This window comes from Euphorbia lathyris, chromosome 1 (genome assembly GCF_963576675.1).
Source record: "Euphorbia lathyris chromosome 1, ddEupLath1.1, whole genome shotgun sequence".
Taxonomy (NCBI): Eukaryota; Viridiplantae; Streptophyta; class Magnoliopsida; order Malpighiales; family Euphorbiaceae; genus Euphorbia; species Euphorbia lathyris.
The window spans coordinates 80,852,463-80,859,797 of NC_088910.1; positions in this window are offsets into that span (position 1 = coordinate 80,852,463).

The window sequence follows — 7,335 nt, forward strand, 5'->3', positions numbered from 1 at the left end:
CTCCCTCTACAGGAAGTCCAGACTTCTTGGGATGAGAAATGGAAGTGCGGATCTTTTGGGATGGACGTGTTCCATGGTGCACACCAAGATTGTCACAATCTCTCCTAACCAATTATTTCAAAGTGAATATGCCAATCTTGAGAGAAATTTCTCCATATACAAGAAGGAAAGTTATCTCATCTGCAGCCCAATACGCTGCCTTCCAGAAAGGGATGTTAGGTATTCAATCACCTTCAGAAAAAATTAATCGTGTTAGGTAGGAAAAATGACGATTTGACTTCGCAAAATGAGGCTTAGCGAAGCATGCGAATGTAAATGTGCAGAGAAGATGATGATTTTACTTAGCGAATCGATGCTTTCGCGAAGTCTGTGAGGTCTGAAACGTGACGATCTACTTAGCGAATCGATGCTTTCACGAAGTATGCGAATGAAATCATGAACTTTTCTACTTGCAGACTTCGCAGAATAATCGATTCGCTAAGCAGATCGTCACGTTTCAGACTCTTTCTCATCGTAGATCTTCGCGAAATCATCGACTACGCGAAGTGATTTAATGGAAAACGCAGAGAAAACAATAGATACTTATATTTTTCGCGTATTTCACTCTTAAAGGCGACAATAACAATATGATAAACTGGGAAAAACGATGAAAATAATGTAGAATAACCATTTTTTTGATGGTAACAAAAAGAAAGAAACCAAGTAATGAGCAGGAATAGGAAGATGGAGAATCATGGCTTCGTTTTCTAACATTAGGAAGATGAAGAATCAAGAGATGAAGAGAGGAAGAAGAGAAATAATTTGATGAGTTGATGAGTTGTAATAAAATAATAGGTAAATATAAATAATTGTGATTAGATTTAGGTAAGCATTAAGAATCACGTGATACTAAGTATGTTTAGGTGTGAATGGGGTTCTACTATCATTAAATGAGTTTTCTTGAAAGTTAAAGAATTGAAAATAAAGAAAATAAAGATCACGAGATGTTTTGTAAGTTATAGAGTAAATTGGGGAGAGTCAGGACAAGAATTGGATGCCAAAATAAGGTTGGCATGCGCCCGTGAACCCACCCACCTAAATTGTCATTTTCCTTTTTATCATTATCCATCCGCATGTGCTCTTCACTATCCTCACTCCATTTTCTAATTCCGATTTCAAAGATTGATAATTTCTGATGTCATCTCATAAAAATGAATCCAATTAGGACCTCAAGAAACTATCATCACTTGAGCTATTTGACGAGATCATCTTCTTCTCTTCACTATATAATTTATGGATGAGGATCCAGCTTTACTGCAAAATAATACTAATAAGATGAGGGAGCCAGCTGTTCCTAAAAACTCTCTTATCTTTAAATCAAGGTTTAATATATCATTTTTGTTCTAAACTTGTGCAAATCAAACTTTTCCCTAAATTTTTTTTCAAGTATCCTAATAATTCCTCCAACCTATATAAAATGTTCAATTAGCCCCTTAGATTTACGCAAAATGTAATCAATTGATCATTCGGTTATAAAAAAGTAAATTAAATGCGAAAAATGTATTCTGCATGTCATAAAAAAAGTAAAACGACCAAAATATTAGAGAAGAAAAATATTATAATTGAGCAAGTAATAACTTAATTTTTAATCTATTTTTGAATTATGTAATAATATTCTAAAATGCGTTGAATATATTTTCCGCATCAACCGAGTAATCAATTGATTATATTGTACCCAAGTTCAAGAGGCTAACTGAACATTTTATGCAAGTTGACAGGGCTATCGGAACATTTTGAAAGTTTAGGGGACTAATGATGTATTCAACCTTAAATCAAAATACGCTTACTTTATTTTAAATATTAATAACACTACTACGTTTACAATACTGTGATGTAGAATACATCATTTAGCCGGGTCTGGACACATAAAATTGGTGTCAGGTCCGGCCCGGCCCAAGCCCGAATAAACCCGCCTAAAAAATGGGCGGGTTTGGGCTATATAAATACCCGTCGGGTTCGGCCCGGCCCGTTCTCTAAATATATTTATAAATTATATATAATATTTATTTACCCTCATATATATACTCTCCAATCCATCTCCTCCTAACGATAAAGCTAAAATTAGCCCCCCAGATATAGAATCCTGGCTCCACCACTGCATAGAAGATAAGTGTGTTAGAGTATAAATAATCGGAAGCAGTACAATACAGAATTAAAAAATAGTTACTCAGTAGATTTATACTGGTTCGGCTTCTACCATACGTCCAGTCCTCATAATATCTTTTTATGAACCTTTATTTCTTATTATTGGACTTCTTAGTATTCCTAAACTCTACTCTGAAAAGCCCAGAAATTGAGCATGTGTTTCAATCGTTATTGGTCACAAAGCTAAAGGAATTGCGATGTGCTTTTTGTTGAAACACCGTTCCACAAGATTTTGATTTGACAAAAATCATGCATGATTAAGGAACAATTAAATTTAAGTGCTTTGATTTAATTGTACTAATCTGTTTGTTAAATGTTGAGTATAAAACAAAAAGATATAAAAAGAAAGACAGAACAAAGTCAGCATGAGATCAAAGGACAAGGTGCGTAGAATTGAACTCAGTACCAAAGAATAGAAGCCTGAAGTTCAACAAAGCTAAGTGGAATAGAACTAAGCATCAAAAGCTCCCTTACTAGTTGTCGTGCAAAACAAAACTGACCAAAAAGGGAACTCAGCATAAGAGTTAACAACAAACGAAGACAACGTATAAAGAAGAGGATGAGTAAATCCTCAGGACAGCATGAGAGATCCGTTCACTAGAAGACAAGTTTTGCAAACCGTCTGCACCAATAATTGAATCCTCGGAAATACGTAATAGATACATTCCGAGATGTATGGGTCAATGGATTATTACTAAAAGACAACTATCGCAAAAAGACGAAGTCTGCAGGAACAAGACAAGCCTGACGCCTGAAGAATTCAGAGGATAGGATTGGCCTGCAATATCTGAAGCTGACCAGAATTTGTCTCCCAAAAGAGCCGTTTTGGAATCAACGGCTAAATCATTTCAAATGATCCTCCTATAGGTCCTCATCTATATAAAGAGAATCAAACCTCTTGGATCATTGCCGGAGTACAAAAAGAAAAATACAAGAGAGAAAAATACAAGTTAAAAGCACTTCAAAACAAGAAAAAGATCTTACACTCATTTTTTTATTCCTGTGTAAATGCTAGTTTGATTCTCTGTAATCATCTAAAGTGTTCTCCCTCTGGAAGAGAACAAATTGTATCAATTGAAATATTGAGAGTGTTGTGCTGAGTGTTTGGTTGTAAACATTCAGTGGTAGAGGAATCTAAGTACCGGGCTGTGGTGCTTAGTAGGAGTTGAGTAGAAGAATAGAGGACGGTACTCTTGCATATTCAACTGCCTGTAATCGGTTTGTGCTCTACCTTTAAAGAGCTCAGTATTGGATTCTAAAAGCCCGGAGGATTCTGGGGACTGGACGCAGGCAGAGAGGCCGAACCAGGATAAGTAATACTGAGTAATTTCTAACTCTCTCAAATATATATATATATATATATATATATATGTGTGTGTGTGTGCTTGTGTTGTTTGTTGCATTTGCTCAGCATATAAACTGTTAGAAACAAACACGGAGTAAATCGAAGTGCTGAGTTGGAAACTGACTACAAGAGAGTCAATTCCCATCTCTCAAGTAAAACAGTCTTAGTCAGCATCTGCCTAAAGCTGTCTTACGCTAAGCTCACCCAAGCTGACCAAAGCTGAGCTGTTCAAATTACTAAAACAACTAAGTCAGCAAGATTAATTAGCGAAAAAGTTATATTAGTTCCTAACCCCCCCCCCTTGGAACTAATCACACGGGACCAACAAGTGGTATCAGAGCCTAAGCTCTCTACTCAAAGATCTAACAATCTTAAGCTGATCCCAAAAAATGGGTAAGAACAGCACTCGTTTCCTTCCAGGGAACCAAACAACATAGATACTCCCCGAGGGATTATCAATCAGTCGGCCTCCCCTATTCTTTGGATCAAACTATACATTCTGGAAGAATAGGATGAAGAACTTTATCCAAGCCACAAACATGAGTGCATGGCTTGCAATTGTTCAAGGGCCATTCGTGCCATATAAAACTGTTAACAATGAGAAAGTTGTTAAGAGTGAAACTGAGTGGTCAGAAGATGACCTTAGAAAACTCCAAAATAATGCTTCGGCTATAAATATGCTTCACTATGCTTTAGATGCTGCAAAATACAATAAGATTTCAGGCTGTGAGTCAGCACAGGAGATTTGGAAGAAGCTTGAGGTAACCTATGATGGCACAAGTAAAGTCAAGGAGTCAAAGGTGAATCAACACATGAGATTGTATGAGCTGTTCGAAATGAACGACAACGAAGACATCTCCAGCATGAATGCCAGATTCACCAATATTATAAATGAGTTAAAAAGACTCGGCAAGAACTTCACCGAAGAAGAACAAGTGAAGAAAATCTTGAGAAGCCTACCAAAGAGCTGGCAAGCAAAGAAAACTGCAGTAGAAGAAGCTCAGGACCTGACTACATACAAGTATGATGAGCTAATCGGATCTCTGCTGACTCATGAAATCTCAATGCAAAACTTTGAAGCTAAAGAGAAAGAAAAGTCAGAAGACAAGAAACAAAAGTCACTAGTCATGAAAGCTGACTCGACCGAAGCAGAATCAACTGATGATGAGGAAATGGCTATGTTCACTAGAAAGATGAAGAAGCTGTTCAGAAGGAATGACAGAAATAGCAAACGGCCATACAAAAGAGGTGACAAATATAAAGCTGAGTCAAGTGACAAATACAAGAAGGACAGCTCCAAGTCCGTCACATGCTTTGAGTGCCACCAAACTGGACATATCAAGTCAAGCTATCCGAATCTCAAAAAGGATAAGAAAGGAAACAAGAAAGCAATGGTAGCAACATGGAGCGATTGTGATGAGTCAACCTCATCTGAGGCTGAGCAAAATGAAACTGCCAATATATGTTTCATGGCAGATGATGGAGCTGACCATTCTCAATCTGAGCAAGCTGACCTCTCTGATGAAACTGACCGGGAGGTACACAACAATGAGGTAACACCCTTACTCTTGTTTAGAAATGAGATGGTAAATGCCCTGAGTGATTTATACAAGCTAACTAAGAAATGCAATAAGAAAATAAAATCACTCAGCAGGCGATGTGACGAGATTGAAGAGGTCAAGCTGAGTGACCTCCGATATCTCCTCCAAGACAATTCAGACTTACATAGCAACATTCAAATAATGCATAAGTTTGTCACGGAGGTCCAATCTGAGTCAAAGAAACTTAGAAAGGACGTTACATTCCTACAGAGTCAAGTAAAAGGCTCAAATAAAAATAAATTCCATGCTGAGTACACAAGTACTAGTCAGCATAAACAGTTCACCCAATGTGACTGTTGCGGGAAAAGGGGACACACAAAAGATGTGTGTTGGTTCAACAAGCGGATTGTCCAATGTGACTTCTGCGGAAGAAAAGGACATACCACTAAGGTATGTTGGCATGTGATAGGGGTCAAAAACTCCTATCTTTGGGCACGGTTTTAGGACGGTTTTTAGCGTTATTTAGTTAATAAGCGAGCAATTCTCGCATTTAAATGTTTTTGTGTGAGTTAGTTAGAAATTGGAAATGTTTTATTTACTTTTCATTGTTTAGGCTCGTTTTATGATCAATTTAGGCAAATACGTCCAAAATGGCATGCATATTATAATTCCGTTATCTTTTGAAGCTAATTGATCCGTCAAAAGTCGCACCAAATGAAGCGTTTGCTCAAAATAAGCGATTGGCGGGTCAATTTAGCCTTTGGACTAATGCTATCTGGAGTTTTTTGTGCATGCGCAGGGATAAGTTCAGGCGAAAAACACACTTTTGGCATTCGGCGACCGCGCAGAGGCGAGCCGGGCAAGACTGCTCGACGAACTGGCCTATTTAGGCCTGCTCGGGCGAGCTGGCCTTCGTAGGCCAGCTCGACGAGCAGGCCCTCAGAGGCCTGCTCGGGCGAGCAGGGAGCCTGCTTGCCGAGCAGCTCGCCCTGCTCGGCGAGCAGACCTGCGGGAATTGGTCAAAAAGAACAATTCCGCCCCCACGACTCCACGACCGGTCCCACGACTTTCTACCTGCATAAGGACACGAAATAGGTCAAGAAAAGGGCCCGAGCCGCGCCTATAAATAGGATTTTTCCAATGTAAATTAAACATCTTTCATTAATTGTAAATTACTTTAGCTTTCCCCTTGAAATTCCTCTCCATCTCCTCCATCTTCTTCAACCTCCATTGAAGCTCCTTCAAAGCTGTTCTTCGAGGAATATTCAAGGTCCGTCCTTAAGACCTAGGAAGCCGGCTACAGAGTAGACAGGTTCCTTGAAAGGGATTTTCGTATCTCCTTTTACCTTTCCTTGTTTGTACTCTTTGATACAGTCTATGAATCCTAGGCTAATTGTATCCTGTGATATTATTCTTCATCTTTAATAATATTTTAGCTCTTATTTTGTTCTATGCTTATTTGTTTAATCTTTGTCTTACGCTTTATTCAATTGGTTTAACTCATTCAAAAGCCCCAAAATCTAGTAGGCACATATTGTGAGCTGAATCTGACCTAGTCAGAGCCTAGGAGATTGACGACCTCTTAGTTGATTAAGCCCAAATTGCTGAGCCTTAGACCTAGTTTCAGCCTTACAAGGGAATCACGCACTAGGAACTTCAGGAGGGTAAGTAGGGTTAATCGCCTTGAATACAAGTGACTTAGATTAGGTTTTTAATCAATAGACCTAATAACCTAACTTCATTATTATCGTTCATACCATGTTCCTTCGGGTAATTGCATTAGTGAAAGATCACCTAAGAGTAGTATAACTTAATTAGGCGTAGTTTAACTTAATTAGGCGTAGAATAACTTAGTTAGAATTAGTATAATTTAGCTAGGAGTAGCGTAATTCAACCTAGGAGTAGATTAACTTAACAAACAAACTCAAAACCCACAAAGCCTAGATAACACCTGAGACCAAGTAGCTCGATACTTGTGGTAAATAAGTCATGTGGATTCGATACCTGGACTTTCCAGATTTATTACTTGATAACGACGAGGTACACTTATCCCTTAGTGAGTCTCCTTTTACGGGAGGCGCATCAAGTTTTTGGCGCCGTTGCCGGGGATTTATTTCTTCTGCAATATCGAACCAAAGGTTGATTTGTTAGTTTAGGCATTCCTTTGTGAATATCTTTGTTTATATCGTCTATACTTGTTGATATATAATTTCTTTATACTTTTCTATAATTGTTCATATCTGTATACTGTTACTTATCAACTTT